Below are 20,803 nucleotides of genomic sequence, written 5' to 3' on the forward strand. Positions count from 1 at the left end.
GACTAACATAATATAATAAAAATCATTACAAAAACAAAACAAAACAAAATATCATTGCCAAGACCTATGTCAAGGTGCTCAACACCTGTTTTCTTCTAGGAATTTTATGGTTTCATGACTTACGCTCTTTAACTTTGAATGGATTTTTGTTTAGGGTACAAGATAGTAGTCCAGTTTTCCCAAGACCGTTTATTGGAGAAACCGTCCTTTCCCCATGTATATTCTTGCCTCCTCTGTTGTAAATTAACTGACCATGTATGTATAAGTTTATCTCTGAGTTCTCTACTCTGCTCCAATGACCTCTGTGCCTCTTTTTATGCCAGTAACATACTGTTTTAATTACTACAGCTTTGTAATATAGTTTGAAATCAAGGAGCGTGATGCCTTCAGCTTTGTTCTTTCTGAAGACTACTACTTTGGCTATCTGAGGTCTTTTGTGGTTCCACAGAAATTTGTTTGTTCTATTTCTGTGAAAAATGCCACTGGAATTTTGATAGGGATTGCACTCAATCTATAGATTGCTTTGGCTAGTATGGACATTTTAACAATATTGATTCCTCCAATCCATCAGCACAGAACATCTCTCCATTTGTGTCATCTTCAACTGCTTTCATTAACGTCTTCTGGTTTTCAATACACAGGGCCTCGCCTCTTCAGTTAAATTTATTCTTAGGTAGTTTTTTCTTTTTGATGCAACTGTAAATGGGACTGTTTTCCTCATTTCTCTTTTTCACATTTCATTATTAGTATACAGAAATGCAACAGATTTTGTATATGGATTTTATATCCCAAAACTTTACTGAATTTGTTTACCAGATCTAATAGTTTTTTGGTAAAGTTTTCAATATATATAATCACGTCATCTGCAATGACAATTTTACCCCTCCTTTCCAATTTAGATGTCTTTTATTTCTTTTTCTTGCCCAACTGCTGTGGCTAGGACTACCTGTACTGTGTTGAATAAAAATAGCAAGAACGGACATCCTTTGTCTTGTTCCTGATTGCAGATGAAATGCTTTCAACCTTCCACTATTGACTCTAACATTAGCTCTGAGCTTTGACCTTTATTAAGTCAAGGCACATATGACCTTTATTATGCTGAGGCATATTCCATCTATACCTGGCTTTGTTGAATGTATTTTTTCTTCATAAATGGATGTTGAATTTTGTCGATTGCTTTTTCTGCACGTATTGATATCATATGATTTTTACCCTTTATTTTTCAATATGCTATATCACATTGACTGATCTGAGGATGTTGAACCATCCCCATATACCTGGAATAACTCCCATCTGATCATCATGTATGATCCTTTTGGCGTACTGCTGAATTTGGTTTGGTAATATTTGTTGAGAAATTTTTTATGTATATTCACATCATGGATAGTGGTGGCAATTTTTCTTCTCTTGTGTTATCTTGTCTGGTTTTGGTTATCAGGATAACACTGGCCCCATAAAATTATTTTGGAAGAATTCCCCCCTGTTCTATTTTGTGGAAGAGTTTGAGAAGAACTGGTATTAATTTATTTGAATACTTGGTAAAATTCACCATTGAAGCCATCTGTTTACAAGCCAACTTACCTTTCATCTATTTTGCCTAAGCCCCGCTTACCACCTCTGGTAACCAGCAGTATGTTCTCTGTATCTATGAGCTTTGTGTTTTTGTTTTGTTTTAGATTTCACATGTGAGATCATATGATATTTGTCTTTCTCTGTCTGACTTATTTCACTGAGTGTAATGCCCTCAAGGTCCACCCATGTTGTTGCAAATGGCAAGACTTCATTCTTTTAACAGCTGAATAACATTTCATTGTACACATATACCACATCTTTATTCATTCATTTACCAACGGACACTTAGATTGTTTCTATTGCAAATAATGCTACAATGAACACGGAAGTGAATAAATCTTTTTGAGTTAGTGTTTTCATTTTCTTTGGAAAGATATCCAGAACTGCAACTGCTGAATTTTTTGAGGAATCTCCATGCTGTTTTCCATAATGACTGCACAAGTTTACATTCCCACCAACACCGCACAAGGATACCCTTTTCTCCACATCCTCACAATCACTTGTTATTTCTTGGAAGTGTATGATTCTGTGGCATTAAGTACATTCATGCTGTTGTGCGTCACCACATTCATCTTCAGAACTTTTTCATACCCCAACTGAAGCTCTATACCTATTAAACAATAATTCCCCATTTCCACTTCTCCCAGCCACTGGTAACCACCATTTTACTTTCTGTCTCTATAAATTTAACTGTCTAGATACCATGTATATGTGGAAATTTTATAATATTTGTCTTTTTATAACTGGCTTATTTCATTCAGCATGTCTTCAAAGTTCACCCATGTAGTAACGTGTCAGAATTTCCTTCCTTTCAAAGGCTAAATTAATACTCTCTCCATTGCATGTATATACCACAATTAGTTTATCCATTGATGGACACTGAGGTTGTTTCTACCTCTTGACCACTATGAATAATGCTATGAACACAGGTGTCCAACAGACTGTACAATGTACTATCAAAAATACATTTTTATGCTTGCATTTTCCTTATGAGCCCTTCCTTTTCTTTTAGGCTTAAACTGTCTCTACTTCGAAATCAGAAAATATACTCACTCCTACTTCCTTTAACTTCTTTTGACATTTAACTCTACCCATCTATCTGTAATGCCAATGTTTAATATCATTCTTATTCCTTTATATCCCCATATCTGTCTTCTAGTCTGGGTTTCTAGTCTGTTTCAGTACTTGGTCTTTCCATTCTTGTACCAGTACTCTACAGTTTTGTTCTTTTGCATTTGAGTATTTTATTTTTTATACTTTTTTGTATACTTTATAATAAATTTTAGTCCATAATTTTTTTTCATAATTGTCTTTCCAATTCTCACTAAATAAATTTTAGAATAATTTTGACAAGTTAAAAATGTTGAAACCTGGGTCAAAGAAATAAACATAAAAATTAAGCCACAAAAATATGAGAGGGGTGCTTGGGTGGTGCAGTTAAGCCTCTGATTCCTGGTTTTGACTCAGATTGTGATCTTAGGGTCATGAGATGAGACCTGCACGGGGTTCCAGACTCAGTAGGGAGTCTGCTTGAGATTATCTCTCCCTCTCCTTCTGCCCCTCCCACTTGCGCTTGTGCTCACTCTTCCTCTAATAAATAAATAAATCTTAAAAAAAAATACTAGGAATTCTTTAAGATAGGTAAGTTTTTCTAAAATGTGATATAAAAGCCGAAAATCATTTTGTTAGAAATCCTAAATAAAAACTGTAAACTAGAAATGCAAATATCATGAACAGAAATCAGACAACAAATGAAAACATCTGCAATACAAATGGAAAGGACTAATAATCAAAGAGTTTTAAACAAGTCACTAGAAAACAGACAACTTACCAAAAAACCCCCACAAAAACAGAAGCTACGAAGAGGCAGTTTAAGGAACAAGAAAACACAGAGAAGTATTCAAATCCATTTCATAATTTTAAAACCATAAAATAATGAGTCACCTTTTCACTTAAAAGACTTAATAAAGATTAAGGCTGTGTTGGCAAGGGTTCAGGGAAACCTGAAGACTCTTAACATTGCTAATGGTGATGAAACTGGGATGACCTCTTTGGAAAGGAATTTAGTTGAGTCATTAAAATATAAATGCAGTCTTCTGTCTTAATAATTCAACTTTTAGTAATTTATACTACATGTATGCTACAGAGATGCGCAAAGATTATAAAGACATCCAGAGTACCTGGGTGGCTCAATCAGTTAAGCGTCCAACTCTTGATCTCAGGTCATGATCTCAGGGTTGTGAGATGGAGCCCAACAGCGGGCTTGGAGTCTGCTTCTCCCTCTCCCTCTGTTCCTCCCCTGCCACTCGAGTGCTCTCTCTCAAATAAATAAACAGAATCTTAAAAAAAGAAAAAAAAAGACATCCACTAAAATGTTACTTGTATGCCCTAAATACTGGGAGAAAAAAAAAAATCTGAATATCCATTTATAAAAACCTGATTAAACAAAGTATAGTACATCTTTTATGCTGAAAATTGTGCAAACAATACAAAAAAACCTATTTTTTTTCTTGACATTTCCTCTTCTGTAGAACCTGTAAATGTTGGGAGTGCCTCAGGACTGGATCCTAGACCCTTTTCTATTCTCACTCCCTAGATGACCTAATCCAGATTCATGGCTTTAAGTACCACTGAAATGCCAATGACATCTAACTCTGTACCTTTAAACCTTATCTAAAACTCTCTATTTATATATCCAACTATCTATTTGCCATCTTCACATCAATGTCTAATAGGCATATGAAACTAAAAAAGACAATAGAGAATTCTTGATTTTCCCTGTCAAATTTTCTCCTCCACACCCCCATCCAACTTCTCCATTTCAAGAAATGGCACCACCGTCCATCCATCACTTTAAGCCAAAAAATCCAGAAATGTTGACTCCATCTCTACTACATAACCCAAATTAAATCTATGTCCTTTCATCTTGATTGCTACCCATCCCGAGCTCCTATTATCATTTGAACAGGCTACTGCAAAAACTTCACAAATGATTTCCATTGCTTCTATTCTTACCTCCCTTCTTCCTTCCTCTTCCTCTCTCTCACCCCTATACACATCTTCTACAGGTGGCAGAGGGATCTTTTAAAACTACAAACTGGATGATACCACTGCCCTGCTTAATTTTTTTATTGACTTCCCACTGAACTTAGAATAAAATCTAAACTCGAACTATGTACACTATATGAAGAATTATGGAGCAATTTTTAAAGCATTCAAAATCCTCAAAGAGATAAGAGAAGATTGATAATACGCAGCAAGACTAAACAGAACCAAGAAGAAATACAGAGTAGAAAAGAAAATGGCTAAAATAAAGAACTTTATAAATCTGATAAATAATAAAATGGATAAGCCAAAGAATAAATTAATGAGCCAGAAGATCAGGTAGAGGATCGTTGCAGAAGGCATTAAAAGGGGATTAAAAAAACAAAAAAGGGAAAATATTAAAATTAAGAGATATAAAGAAGTTAGAAACAACAGAATCCATATAATAAAATTCTCAGAAAGAAAAAAATTGGAGAAAACAAAATATTTGAAAAAAATCAATAATTTTTCAGAATTGATGAAAAGAAGAAAGACCTCAGATTAAAGTTTCTAGAATACATCCTGGCACTCAGTAGATTCTGAATAAGTATTGGCTGAATCAATAAATGAAATAAGCCAGAAAAGTAATTACACTCAGACACATCATAAATTGGAAAAGACAAAAATTTCAAAATCTTCTAGAGAGGAAGTACAGTTCACTCTGAAAGGAAAAGAAATCAAATGGATATCAGAACCTCCAAAACGCAACACCAGTAGCAAAAGGATAATGCAATGATATTTTCAAAATACTAAAGGAAAAGAATTTCACACCAAAAATCTGTAATTAAACTAATCTATTATTTAAAAGCGAGGGTTACCTAAAGATATTTTCAGGCATAAAAAGCCTTAGAATGTTTATGTACAAACACCCTGTTGAAACTGCTTTTATATAGGCACTCAAATAAGAACTGAAATAAATCTGTGAGGGCACTACACATGATACATGCTAGTAAGAGTGAGTAAATAACCTAATAAAGCACATTTTATATAAAAGGTAAGAAAAAGGATGGATGGATGCTTGAAAACCCCTAACAATCCAGAAGTAAAATTCAACAGAACTTCAACATGGCTACTGGGAAACTGAGGGTGGAGGGTGGGGTGGAGCAGACAAGTGGACAGTGAGAAAGCAATTAAAGAACTTGTCTTGTTTGGAGGGAAGATATATATTTTATGTATATTACATATATACGTATATATACACACACACAAACGCGCACACGTGTATATATTAGGAATAAAAAACTAGAAAATTAACTAGAAGTTTAGTAAACAGGGTGTAAATAATTTCCAATGCATTATTATAATAAATGAAAATGGATTAAACTCATTAATCAAAAGATAAGAATCTCTGCGGCTGGATAAAAATAAGATTCAGCAACATACTTTGTAAAAGAAACTACAAAAGGATACTAAAAAGGTTGAAAATAAAAGAGACAGGAAGAAGATGTACCAGGAAAAATAAACCCAGGCAGGTAGTTAGACTATGTTTGTTTGTTTGTTTACCCCATCATGAATAATTCAGACCTTTCCTGGTCTGGGCTCAACTCTCAGCCATTCCTGGGCCTGTGGATTCCACCACTGCATTAAAGCTCACAGGCTAAGGAGTATCTGTTTCCTTTATAGGAAAGGGCTTCATTTTCTGTTTTCTATGATGATGATGAATCCTTTTTCCATTTCAGGCACCTGCAGATTCCTCTTTCTAGCTTTCAAACTCAGCTGTGTATTTTTTACATGTTTTATTTTTATCTAGCATTTCCACATATTTGAAAAAGAAGGCAACTTCCCCAGTCTACCATTTTGTCTAGAAGTCTCCAAAACGTCCACTTTAGATTAAATACAACTGAAAAACAAAGTTAAAGTTACTTAAATTCTTCATCTATATTATAAAGCGATAAAGCTCAACTAATAAAGATATGGAAAGTAATAAAATGATATCTTAGCATAGTCGTTGGAACATATAAAATATTCAAACACTGCCCTCTAAATTCACTACTAATTTTACATTCTACAAAAAGAAAGTAAAGATAGAACCATAAGCATGGAATGAGAATTCCATTTTTCCTGTTTCAGCTTTCACTAGGTTGCAGCTGCTTTGGGGGTAAAAATGCTTCCTCCAAAATTGTTTAAAAAAAAAAAAGGCAGGGGCGCCTGGGTGGCACAGCGGTTGGGCGTCTGCCTTCGGCTCAGGGCGTGATCCCGGTGTTATGGGATCGAGCCCCACGTCAGGCTCTTCCACTATGAGCCTGCTTCTTCCTCTCCCACTCCCTCTGCTTGTGTTCCCTCTCTCGCTGGCTGTCTCTATCTCTGTCGAATAAATAAGTAAAATCTTTAAAAAAAAAAAAAAAAAAAAGGCAACTAGTAAAGGATCAAATTATAGCAACAGAATTAATGATCCTTAAGAGTCATTCAGTTAGGGAAGTGACCATCACTTTCTTTATGATTTTATCTTGGAACCTGAAATCCAAGACAGTATTCTGAGACCTACCACTGACTTTTTGGTTGACCTTTATCACATCTCAATATTTCTATTTCTTCTTAAAAGTAATGTTAGGCTAGATGACAATGCAGACCTCCTATCCTTCCAAAATTGTGATTCCAGAATAAGAGGTTTAGAATAATTTCACTCCAAATTCTATTTTTCTATAAATGCAAAAATGATAGCTTAAATTATTAAAAAATTATGACATCCTTATTTCCCCCCAAGCAAAAAAGTATAAACCATTACACATAAATACTAAGTATTCCCTACTTAAAGACCATACAGCTTAATTCCCTCACATTTTAAAAGTGGTTCTAAGGGACGCCTGGGTGGCTCAGTCCATTGAGCATCTGCCTTCAGCTCAAGTCATGATCCCAGGAGTCCGGCATCTGGCTCCTTGCTCAGCAGGGAGCCTGCTTTTCCCTCTGCATGCCACTCTCTCCCTGCTTGTGTGCTCTCTCACTCACTCTCTCAACCTGACCAAAATAAAAAACAAAAATAATGGAAAAGGCCTCACAATAAATGGCGTGTTTCTGAGATATTAACTGGACTGTCCCCCCACTTAACTACTTAAACCATTCAAGGGAGAATTCAGTCTATGAAAGGGGATTGTGCATTCTTTATCACACCAATGGTTGACTTTCACTACAATATTTTCTGGCAGCTATTCCATAACATTTTCCCACAAGAATACGATGGTTGTATTCCAGACCAAGAAATTGTATTCCAAACCAACAGCATGCAAAAGATGAAGACAAACATCCACATCCTTTAAAATAAACTGTCCTCAACAATGTCCTTAAAAGTCCTTAAGGAAAGTTTATGGTCTATTTTATACAGTTTTATATTAACTTTTATAATGATCATGTATTACTTGTATAGTCTAAAAAATTAAAATTAAGGGGCACCTGGGTGGCACAGCGGTTAAGCGTCTGCCTTCCGCTCAGGGCGTGATCCTGGCGTTATGGGATCGAGCCCCCCATCAGGCTCCTCCGCTGTGAGCCTGCTTCTTCCTCTCCCACTCCCCCTGCTTGTGTTCCCTCTCTCGCTGGCTGTCTCTATCTCTGTCAAATAAATAAATAATAAAATCTTTTTAAAAAAATTCAAATTAAAAAAATAATAAAATAGGTCAACTTCCACTTGGTTTGTTCTGGAGAACTGTAATGTTCTATGAGAAAGTATAATGAGATGACAGGTGAGAGACTGCCTCAGACAGAGGTAGAAGAAAGTAAAAGGTACTTTTATGTGTTTTATGTTTTCTAACCCAGCCACCAGAAGAGGAAAGGAAGGCAAAGATTCAGGACAGAAGCTCAATCCAGTAAATACAGCCTGCTTTTGGATTGGTGCTAAATACTATATCTTTCAGGAATCTAACCATGGCAGGTAATTCAGAAGACTATTCAAAGTAAATACAAGATAAATGGTCAATTTGGTTTAGCTATATGTGTATTATTACTTTCAAAATTCCACAAAAGTAAACCTATGGTATGAAACAGAGTAATATTTAGATACTCCAATTGCCTGAAATATAAACAACCAGTATCAACTAATCCCAGCCAAGCCTAAGGCAAAACATATTAGGAGAAATTTAGCAAAATAAGTATTAGAAGACCTGAGTTCTTATGTAACTCTAAGTAACTCTTTGGGTCTTAGTTTTCTCATTTTATTTTTTTTTAAAGATTTATTTATTTATTTATTTGACAGAGACAGCCAGCGAGAGAGGGAACACAAGCAGGGGGAGTGGGAGAGGAAGAAGCAGGCTCCCAGTGGAAGAGCCTGACATGGGGCTCGATCCCAGAACGCCGGGATCACGCCCTGAGCCGAAGGCAGACGCTCAACCGCTGTGCCACCCAGGCGCCCCGCAGTTTTCTCATTTTAAAATTAGGTCCATTCCAGCTCTAAAATTCTACCATTCTTTATCTCCCCCGACTCTTTCCTCAATATAGACAGAGGGTGAAAGTATACCCAATAAGAATTGGTCTAGAAGAACTGATTCTCCTTGTAACTTCAAAAAATGAGTATGTGATGCTCAACTATTTAACTATAGGTATTTCCTTTAGATATCATACCTCACTTTGCTCAGGTAAATTTTTTAAAAAGATTTGACAGAGAGAGAGCATGAGCAGAGGGAGGGGCAGAGGGAAAAGGAGAAGCAGACTCCCTGCTGAGCAGCGAGCCCGATGTGGGGGTTGATCCCAGGACCCTGGGATCATGACCTGGGCGGAAGGCAGACGCTTAACTGACTGAGCCACCCAGGCGCCCCACTCATACAATTTTCAATCACTTAACATTTACTAAAGCATCTATATGCTAAGTAATGGAATTAAAGATAAACAAGACACAATTCCAGCCTAAAGGAAATTTACTGTTTTTAAGGGGCAAAAGACAAGTTAATTAGTATATGGAACAATAAATGTTACAGAAATAAGGCAGCACTACCACAAAGAGATCACCCAACTCAGGTGCATATATACGGGGGTGTGGTTGGGGAATTTCAAGAAGAGATAACACTAAGATAGTCCACTACATCCAACATTAAGGATGACCACCAGGCAGGTAGATATGGACAGGGCTGTAGAGGGAGAAGGATAAGCATGTGCACAGGTATGGACACATACTCCCACACAAGAAAGCAGGCCACACTGAAAGGATAGCAAACCTTGAAGCACAATGGGTAGAAAATGAATCTAAAGAAAGTAGGAAGGGATCACATCATGAAGCACCTTGTGACTGTGTTGTTTGATCTTAATGATTACAAAAACCACTTTGAGACTTTTAAAAAGGCAATGACATAATTCAAGTAGTGTTCAGAAAGGTGTTGCTGGTGAAACTTTGGAAGACAGATAAAGAAAAACCAGATGAGAGACAAGTAGACCACTTAAAGTATAATGATCAGATTGTGAGGTCGGAAGAACAGTAAACAAGAGCAAGGAGGTTAGAATGACACCCAAGTTTCTGGCTCTAACAACAGGAAGTTGCTGAAAGCAATTTAAAATACAACAATTTAAGGGGCATCTGGGTGGCTCAGTCAGTTGGGCATTCTACTCTTGATTTGGGCTCATGTCATGATCTCAGAGTCATGGGATCGAGCCCTGCATGTGGAAGCGGGGCAGTGTGCAACACGCTCAGTGAGAAGTCTGCCTGAGATTCTCTCCCTCTCCCTTTGCCCCTCCCAACACATATGCACACACTCTCAAATAAATAAATCTTAAAAAAAGAAAATAATTTAAAAGAAGCAATTAACATTTGTCTGTTGTATTTATCTCCTAACAGTAGCAACTAAATAATATCTCATTTTAAAAAGCAAAATTCTCATTCCTTTATTACACAATATTTACAAAAGAGATTAGTGGTAAAAAGAGGTTTTTTGACACTGTCAAACACAGGACCATAAAGGGCCACATTCTAACAATATATCTAAACTCTTAAAGAAAGTAATACAGGAAGTTGTGTTACAATGATCTCTTTGCCCTGGATATCTAATAAATCTACATATACATTTATTTCCACAACTGTTAAGGTGTATTATATAAAATACTTATCTGCAATTGAGAGAGGTGGCATAAATGACTTCTAAAGTTTGAAGATTCTATAAATAAGTTGCTGAGTTACTGACTCTAGCCCTATAGGATTCTAAATTGTGCAACTTCCATAGACCAGTAGAGGGCTGCAACAGCTCAGAGAAAATGGTTAGGCATAGCTTTCCTTGCATTGCTGGCACTGGGAGCTGAAAAAATTACCAATGGCTAAAGCAGAAATCTAATAGAATCTATGTATTCACTTCACTGTCAACAGATTCTAAAAGGGGTCAGGAATAATTCTCCAAATCCTGAAAACTAGAAACACTCATTATTAAGCATTTTGTCACCAAATCCTTTCTCTTCTGTCAAATGGTAAAGTGTTTGGAAGCCAAGTAAAAAAATCTCACCAATGTACAGTAATTAGGAGGAAAAAAAGTCAACCAAAATGAGTTAGGAAATCATCACTTCCTTTCAGACCCACTACTCCACACTGCTCCATTCAGACTAATCTTCCTAAAAACAATTACGTTGTTAGGTTATTCTTACGTCTACTTTATCCACTCTGTTCTGCATATAGTACAGTGTTGAAATCTAACTTTCCCTTGCCTAGATTTTAAGGTGGATTTTTACCTCAGGTACACAATTTCATTTTCAACTCCCCTTCTCAGACCACTCCTACTGTTATGTACAATATGCAATAAAGTTAAAATGGAAAGAGGTCACTGAAGTGAACTTTGAAGAAAGAAACAAAATCACATAGGTTTAGAGAAAGGGAAATGCCACTGTTGGGAAGTTTGTACAAAGAAAAGGAGATAGGAATTCCCCTGAGGGAGCGAGGAAATGGCTCCAGGAAAAGTATATAGGGGGCTTCTACTGAATTTGTAATGTTTAATTCTTAAACTGGTGATAGGTGCCCAGGAAGTTCGTTATGCTGTTTCCTGTACCTTTGATATTATTTGAAATATTTCAAAATAAAAAGGTTTTGGTATTTTAACTTTGTCCCCTCTCCTGCCCCTCAAGAGACAAGCAACTGATCTTTGCAACATAAATCTGGTGCCATTGTAAATACTCCTCACAGTTTAATCCCAAGTAATGCCCTAACTCAATTTTACTGCTTTCTCTTAAAATGACAGGGCACATATTTTACCTTCCAATGGAAGGATTTTTAACTGCTCAGATAATTTGGTGTACTTTTAACATTGGTACATAAAAATATAAGAGATTTAGGATAAAGGTCATGGCGTTAAAAAAAAAAAAGAATACTTTACAAGAATCATTGCTTCTATAATTATAAACCTGTGATCCTGAAACTCATCTTATCTATGCCCAAACTCTTTATGCAGTTGAGAAACTTCTGAAATCAGTACCTTAGAGAGCAATGCTGGTGGAAGTATTAAATTATTTCTAATCTGCATACCACACTATTCCTACCCTGACCCAACTATAGCATGGATTGTAACACTGCTTCAAACTAGAGCCAAAATTTATAGCTTTTATGTGACTTCACACCAGGGTTTTAAATTGTTTGGGCTTTATTTCAGTACTTACCTCCTACCTCACTTTTTCTGCATCCTGCATATGGTCCAACATAACCAACTTACTACACTATCACAAGAATTCAGGATTAGTGCATATTTCAGGGCATTTAAAAGAAAACATGCTCTAAACTGGCTTATATGTAATATATATGTAATATATGTATCAATTACTGGTAGCTTTTTTAGGCCACAACAATTAGAATTATAAACCAGTCCCTTACCAAAGTATACTGAAGAGATTAATAAGGAGAAGTACAGTAATGGGGGAAACGGAACAGAGTAAATTCAATGCATTAAAATAACGTAAGAGGGGAGCCTGGGTGGCACAGCGGTTAAGCGTCTGCCTTCCGCTCAGGGCGTGATCCCGGCATTGTGGGATAGAGCCCATCAGGCTCCTCTGCTATGAGCCTGCTTCTTCCTCTCCCACTCCCCCTGCTTGTGTTCCCTCTCTCGCTGCCTGTCTCAATCTCTATCGAATAAATAAATAAAATCTTAAAAATAAAATAAAATAAAATAACTGTAAGAAACTAACAAGAAAAGGGTAGTATTGTGAAAAATTCCAATCCCCACGGGAAAGAATACATGCATGTTTTGTTTCACTTTTAAAAGAAAACATTTCTGGATACATAACCACACAAATGTTATAAAGTGGAAAAAAAGGCAAATCTCACTGATAGTACCAATATTAAAACAGCTTTATCTATCAAATGGAAATGAAATATACTATAAAAATAATGCCTAAAAACACAAGTTTAGGACTATTTAAGAATATAATAATTCCAGATTAAAACTGAACTTAAATTTTCAGGTCAGTAATTCTTAGTCTTTTTGGACAGACCTATTTCAGACCCTGAAAGTATATTCACTAAAGAATTTACAATATAATTTCAAAATGTTTACAGAACCTCTCCCTAAATATGGATCCTTGCTTTAAGTAACTAGCTCTTCCTGCTAGATTTTAAGCTCCATACAAGCAGAGAATGCTGTCTTCTTCAGGTATGTGCTTAGAGCAATGGGACTTAAAACCTAACAACCTTATCAATGATCTTCTTGTCTCTCATTGAATTCCATAGAATTTCTATAATTGTTTTCTAAGGAAATCTGCAATACATCATTTCCCATCTTGAAAATTCATTTTTATTAATAAGCCCCTCACCCTAGTAATTTCATGTGCTACCTATCTTTTTCCCCTTAGTCTTCTTATGCCAATCAAACCATTCTCCTGTCACTGGCACTGGGGTGATTCTCGGTCATTCAATAAATATACAGTGACTCTTTACAGTGTGATGAAATTCGGGTGTACAACACCAAACAAGACAGACACGATCTACGTCCTTGCAGGGCTTACCACGTTCCTTTCTACACCAACCAGAAAAAAATTCAGATGTTTAAGAATAATACTGTCCTGGGGTGCCTGGGTGACTCAGTCAATTACACGTCCAACTCTTGATTTCAGCTCAGATCATGATCTCAGGGTCATAGGATCAAGTCCCGCATCCGGCTCTAACTCAGTATGGAGTCTGCTTGTCCGTCTCTCCCTGCTCCTCACCCGCTCATGCTCTCCACCCTCCTCAAATAAATAAAATCTTAAAAAAAAAAAAAAAAAAAAGAACACTGTCCTATTTCACATGTCTATGTTTTGTTCATTGAGCGTAAACCCTTAAAAAAGACAGAGACCATAACACTGTCTTTGCATATATTTTTCCAAACACCTGGCCTCAACAATGATAAGTGCAATGCTGTTCATAGAAACATTTATTTAAAATCTGTTAACTATGAAATGTTTAAAATCTTCTTCATTATATCCGTAATATTTGTTCAACTTGAAGATTCAAAAGTAAAAAGATAAAAATTCTAGTTACTTTCAAATTCAATACCCAGAGATAAATTATCACACCGTCAGACTGGATCATTCAGCCCTTTCACCCTTTGTAAAAATCCATAATCCTAACACAAAATAATTATTTTCCCTAAAAGGGTAAAAATGTATCTGTTATTTTATCCTTTTCTCTCGTAATAATACCACCAACTTCTTTGAAGGTGTACTTTTGTGAGGAAACAATACAGTCACAAATTTTAATCAAATCTCATCTCTAAAATCGGAATAAGATACAGGGTGCCTGGCTGTCTCAGTAGGAAGAGCATGTGACTTTTGATCTCTGGGTCTTGAGTTCAAACCCCACCTTAAGCACAGAGATTACTTAAAAATAAAAAAAAAATGTGGGAATAAGATAAACTTCACAAGGTCACTGTAAGGAGTTAATGAAAAGTTATGTGGAGAGCCTATTACCAATCACAGAACACTTGTAATTACACCTGTACCAGTCTTTGGCACTTCATAATGTACATGACTTAAATGTGAGACTCCAGTTTTCCCCTATGCTCAAAGGATTCTCACTGTTTTCTACTACTTCTTCCCTAACAATTGAGTTCACAAAAATTATAGGCAGGAGGAATTCATGGACTCAGGGTATGAAGGAATAATAAAAGAGCCCAAAGAGTTATAATCTAAATAAGGTAACAGTTAGGAGAGAGCCAGTTTCTTCTGGGGTTTGCCAAAAAGCTGTAAAATGCAAGTTCTGTTTCAAATGATAAATTAGAAAAAATAAGTAACACATATTGAAGATTAACAATCTCTAATACACAAAGAATATCCAGAGGGGGAGGTTAACCCTTTTATTACACAGTTTTTTATTTTAATAATAAGCATATATTATTTTTGTAATTTGAAAACACAATAAAAGTGTTTTTGAAATTCTATAAATTCTTGATTGCCACTCCTAGAAGTTTCCAATAAGAAGGAACAAAGAAGAGAGAAAAATGGCCAAAGGATATGTCAAGTGTCAATTCACAAAAGAGAAAATGCAAATGATTATTTCCTGATATATTAGCTAATGATCCAAATTCTTGTAGCTAAAATCAATATTCATACCATAATTAAAGCAAGAGCCGTGAAACGTAAGTGCTAATACTTTAATAACACAAATTTAAGTTGTCAACCAACAACAGATAGGTATAGATTTTTTCCACTGGCTGCAAAAGCAAAGGAACACTAGCGTCTGAACTAGAAGGAGCGAGGAAGGAAGAAAAAGGACAAAGGAAAGGAAGAATGAGTAAGCCAATTTGCTGTCAAACATTTCTGTTTCCTTTCAATGATAGGAGGACAAACAGAAATTCAGTAAGGAGATATTTTTTATTCTGTTCAATGCAACTTAAAGGGAACATTTATCGTTATTCTTGAGATGTTTTAATGAACACTGGAAGACAGGGATAATTTCTGAAGGTTGAATAACCACCGGTAGAAGATCCGCCTCAACATAAATCTATAAATGAATTAAGTTGATCCCAAGAAAAATTTCTCTTGAAGTAACAAACTTACATTTATACAGCACTTATTTCAAGTTAGTTCATGAGTACTAGTATCTAAAGTTGGAGATATTCCAGTGACACCTTTTTGAAGTATTTTCATAACTAAATTTGTAAGATACCTACTCCCATCACTGATTAAAATAACATATATGAAAGTATCTAACAGTACAAAACCTCAATATAATTAAACTTGATCACCAAGTAACTTTCAAATACTCAAAATTAAACTCTCATAAAAAGAACTTACTTTAACTCAGAGGTTGCAAGACTAGCATAGAACAACAGAATGTAACAAGGCTTTCTTCCGCCTTATTATATTTTTGTGCAAATTAAGGTAAGAAACATTCCGTAAAATTTTAATTTTCTCCTGTCTTCAACATCATTAGGAATCACCACTAATTAGTAAAGTGGTATAAAGAATGTTTTTAGTATTTACTTCCACCCTGCTTAAGTTTCAGAAGAGATATAACAAAATAGAAAGAAAGCTGTGTACAACATGCCTTTGATAGAAAAAAACAGAATAAGAGTATGTGTGTTTTTTCTCTCTTCCTTTAGATTTGCTAATGCTTCTCTTCCTCAAGTGAATTTCAAGAGCCAGAACTTTGCCAGAGAATTTTAACCTGGATCCTACTACCCATGGTTCAACACCATCAGGTTAGCTAGTATTTTGCTGATCTCAGACTAGTTGTGAAATTCAAGGGATCTGATGTAAAAAGTACTTCATGAACTAGGACGTCTAGGTGGCTCAGTCAGTTAAGCATCTTGATTTTGGCTCTTGATTTCAGCTCAGGTCATGATCTCAGGGTCCTGGGATCCAGCCCCACATTGGGTTCCCCACTCAGCAGGAAGTCTTGCTTGAGGATTTTCTTTCTCCCTCCCCCTCTTTGTGCTTGTGCATGCTCTCTCAAATAAATAAATAAATTCTTCATGAGTTATACAGCACCATAATTCTTACATACTATTATCTTGTATACTGAGTCAATACAGCTATTTCTAGGAAGAGAGAACCACACAAGCATGGTTTTTGTTCTCTCTTAGCATTCAGGAGGCAGACAACACTCCTCTGTAGGAGGAAGAACAATCTGAGAAGCTGCAAGATTCTCTCACACCTCTTTCAAGTAACAAAGAAGTTTAAAAATACGATTTTTGGGGGTGTCTGGTTGGTTCCATCGGTAGAGCATGTGACAATCTTGGCCTAAGTTCGAGGCCCACATTGGGTATAGACATTAAAAATAAAAATCTTTAAAAGAGTAGAGAAAATATGATATTTATCACTAATATTTGTGATTCTTCCCCCAATTATGGCCCTAATACAAACCGAAAGCCAGAAAAGTAAACTACTATGTATTTTTAAACAGTTTTAGTGAAATATTAAGGGATTGGCCAAAGAAGAGACATACTTAAGATTCCAAAGAAAAAAATTATTTCCACCTTATTACTTGCAGCTTCATGTTCACCTCTTCTACTTATCTCAATCTGGAAGCATTTCTGTGTTTAAACTTAATTTTCTAACAATTTCAGAATTTGAATTTCTTAGAATTTTGGAGGGTCTCATTAATTGGAAAATCTAGTCTTGGATGCTATTTTTCTAAACTGGACAAATTTACTATAAAAGTAAATTACTAATAAAAGTCCTAAATGAGTTTGGTTAGTGATCTTTTCTTCTCCAGTCACATACATTTCTTTAGAAAAATGGCACCAACATGAAGGAAGAGTTTGTTAAAAATCATCTCTTGTAATGTTAACAACCGTAGTCCTTCTGTAGCTGGTGAGATTAATTTGCTTTTGACAACTAATATAAAAAAACCCAGTAGTTTTCTCAACATCTCAGAAAAGACTTGCTGCCTACTTTTCTTTTTGTTTTTTTGACCAACACAGAAGTCAGAATAGCTGGCCCCTAGACATTTTCACAAAATCTGAAATTTAAGAAACATTGCCTTAAAACTTTTCAAAATCAGCTAAACACTCTTAATTAGAGGCAGAGCACAGACAAATGGTTGAGAACGGGACAATACAGTCTGTCACTTTTTTTTAGGTCTGTGAATATCAACACATCACATAACAGTTCAAAGCCTCATTTTCCTCAGCCATATGTTAGAATAATAATAGTCTCTGTTTAACAGGGTTATTTTGAAAATTATCTTAAATATTTCACTTAAAACTTTGAACACAGATACATTCATATTCTAAGTGCTCAATAAATGTTTATCATAACTTTTAGCTTCAAGATTACAGGTAATCTATGTAAAACTACAATAAATGATATTCACGTATTTGTTTCCAGTATCATCAATTTAAAGCACTAGAAGAAAAGGTCTTTAAACAGCGAAAGCCAACAAAAACTGTCTGAACATTTCTATATATTTAGATGTACAAGATAACCTAACACAAACCATTCAAACCTGAGTTTATAAAGGAAATTATCTCCTGTTATTGCCATATGTGAAAACTAGCAACAGACAAATTAACATTGCAACTAAGATACTTTCACTATTACTTTTTAAAAGCCACTGTTAAAGAAACAGATTATGCATGCATGAGTGTAAATGAGAATGTTTTCAAATGCTATATGGAGAAACTTCATATTCTCCAGAGGAAGTCAGGCTCTAACAACTGCAATATCTAAAATGTTCATAAGAGGCTTTACTAAGATTAGAACTAAGTAGGGATCAGAAAATGTATCTACAGGGAGTTATAATCTGTAAAACAGCAGGTGTTGGAAACAATAAAGCTAAGGCTAAGCAAAAACCTAGGGATCTAGACAAGCTGTAACACGGTCAACTTGTAATTGTTTTTTAAATACTGTCACTTTTGATATGTATAAAAGTTTACGGTATACCTCATGCTTTCCATATGTAATCACATTTGTTCCATCCAACAACCCTGTAAATTATTTAGGAAAATTACTTTTTGTAGATTAAGAAGATGTTAATGTGATTTGTCAAGAACCAGAGTTCTTACTTCTAGGAAGTAATAAATCAAGATTTTTTTTTAAATCAAGAATTTAAACTGGGGCCTTCCCATTTATATTTCCATATTTTTTCCACTACTCCATAAAGCTGCTTTTTAAAGAAAGACACATTAGCATTTTCACAGAAAGGAATCTCTAGGCCCAAACCAGACTTTTTAAATAGGCTGTACTGACTTGGGTAAGTCTTTTCACCTTACCAGGACTTTATTTTCTCTTGAGGAAAACAGACTAGAAAATTTGAGGTCCCTTCCAGTTCTAAGGACAAATCACCAAGACTGAACCCTTTACACAGCACAGGCATTTTAGAAATAACGTTAATGTTAATTTTAGCAACAAGCTTGAAGTCACAAAGTAATGTGAACAACTCTTAAGCAAACTATTCCAATTATCAATTTTTTCATGCCTTCCTGATAGATACTTTTTCAATATCATCAAGTTTATATAAAGAAAGCAGTCTAAACCTCTTATGGACTATGATGGAAATAATCTCATGGATCATTCTCTTTTCAGACTGCAATAATGCTCTTAAAACGTGCGAAGAAAATTTAACTACCTGCCAATTAATACCAACAAGTTGAATATTTTTCCTATTATTCTTCTTACTCCATAGAATAAAGACCTCTTTTCCAAAAAAGTGTTTTTCAAATATCCCACTGACTGCCATTTTCTACAGTCTACCTTAGAAGACTATCACATTTTCCAACAACTTCTTTGGAACAAAAAGGAATATATAAGCACCTGATAAAAACATCTTTGTTTTAAATTCATTCCACTGAGTAGGCACTTGTCTCCAAACAAAATTCAAGCTTTTTTTCTTTTCTTCCTGATATTCAAGAACTAAAACCAGAGACTGAACAAAATATTTTCACCTACTAAGTTCTTCCCTCATCGGAATATTTTAGTTCTCTCTATTCTTCCTCAAATACTCCTCATGGAATACTCGCCCCTAGATTTTCACTTTCTCAGCTCTGCTTGCTCATAAAACCATAGTAACAACAACTATGGAAATCATAGAGATGAAGAACATTAAAGGCATCTGGTGTTTTTTGTTTTTTACTTTTTTCCTTCCATGAATACCACTTAGCACTTAATTTAGTTCATTTTAACACCTTGCCTGCCCCTAAAATAGAACACATACCCTGAATAGTTAAGCTTGACTTTAGTCAAACCGACTGCAGACCTTCCTCTAAAAGAAATTTAATTAGTTCTTCGTGTCAACTACAAAAGATCTTTACGTAGTAAAACCTTTCTCCTCCTTCCTATAATCTCCTGGGGAAACATTTCTAGTCTTTATTTTTTTTGCGTTTAGCCCAAATTAAAGACTTTTCCCAACAAGATTAGTTAATATAATGACTTGATCTTATACGGTCAACACTATCTCATTTTGTTTTTAAGCCACTTGGCACCAATAGAGCATATGTTCTGCCAGTTCTGAGCTAATCTCCAGGAAAGCCTTTGTATAATGACTGAAAAAACTGAACAGATCAGTGCCCGAGACTTTTAATAACCTACTTGAGCATATGTTTTTAATAAACAGTCAATTTATTTTAAAATAGCTATTTTACCAGTTCGCCTTCCTTCATAATTTACGTAAACCGTTTTAAAATAAAGGAGTACATGACGAAGAACATAGGTTCATTTCAACTTCAGGATTACAGATAATTCCAAGGCTTTACACATCACTGAATCTGCAACCCATTTCACCCGCGTTCGCAGTTTAGCCGCGGGTGTCCGGTGGAAATTACAATGTCAACGACTACACTGCTTAAAATGTTTCTTACGTTTCAACTGGTGCAATAGTGTTAACTTCCCATCCCAAACTGTTTCCTACTGTTATTATTAAAACAGCTGTCAGCTAGGCTTCGGTAACCTCTTTGTACAACCGTTTATTCAACGCTTTGGGATCCTCGAGGATGCGTCACACCATATTACCCCTCAAAATGAGATCTAAGAGCCTGACGTGCTCCAAAGGTCTACCAACACCATTCGAATGAGCACTTGCAGAACCATAAGAGAACCGATTGCCCAATGCGGCAAAGACAGATTACACTGGCATTTAAGACAGAACTGCAGCGTGCCGCTCTCCTTTTCCCTGAGATTATTAAAGCGGCAATTTCCCTTCTCCCTTTCATCCTCCTCTCCCCCGGACCCCGGTACCTCCGATGCTCCCTCCGGGTGGGGCCGCAGCGCTCTCCAGGGCCGCGCCCGCACCCCGGCTCCCGGCGGGCGGACGGGCGCGCGCGGCGGGCTGGGCGCGCCCCCACCCCCG

General features: G+C 35.8%; 1 protein-coding gene across 5 annotated transcripts in view; it reads right to left on the reverse strand.

The window, feature by feature from the left end:
• ANKRD12 (ankyrin repeat domain 12) overlaps positions 1-20,803 on the reverse strand; it is a 120,735-nt gene that overhangs the window by 99,447 nt on the left and 485 nt on the right. Inside the window, exon 1 of one of the 5 annotated variants that reach the window (XM_019797901.2) lies at positions 20,692-20,762. The exons of 3 other annotated variants lie outside the window; for them this stretch is intronic. The gene's annotated coding sequence lies outside the window, so the exon portion shown is untranslated. Of the gene's footprint in view, positions 1-3,752; positions 3,816-20,691; positions 20,763-20,803 lie in introns of those variants that run through there. One more of the 5 variants, XM_019797900.2, reaches the window with a different exon arrangement.

Source organism: Ailuropoda melanoleuca, chromosome 14, assembly GCF_002007445.2.
Source record: "Ailuropoda melanoleuca isolate Jingjing chromosome 14, ASM200744v2, whole genome shotgun sequence".
Lineage (NCBI taxonomy): Eukaryota > Metazoa > Chordata > Mammalia > Carnivora > Ursidae > Ailuropoda > Ailuropoda melanoleuca.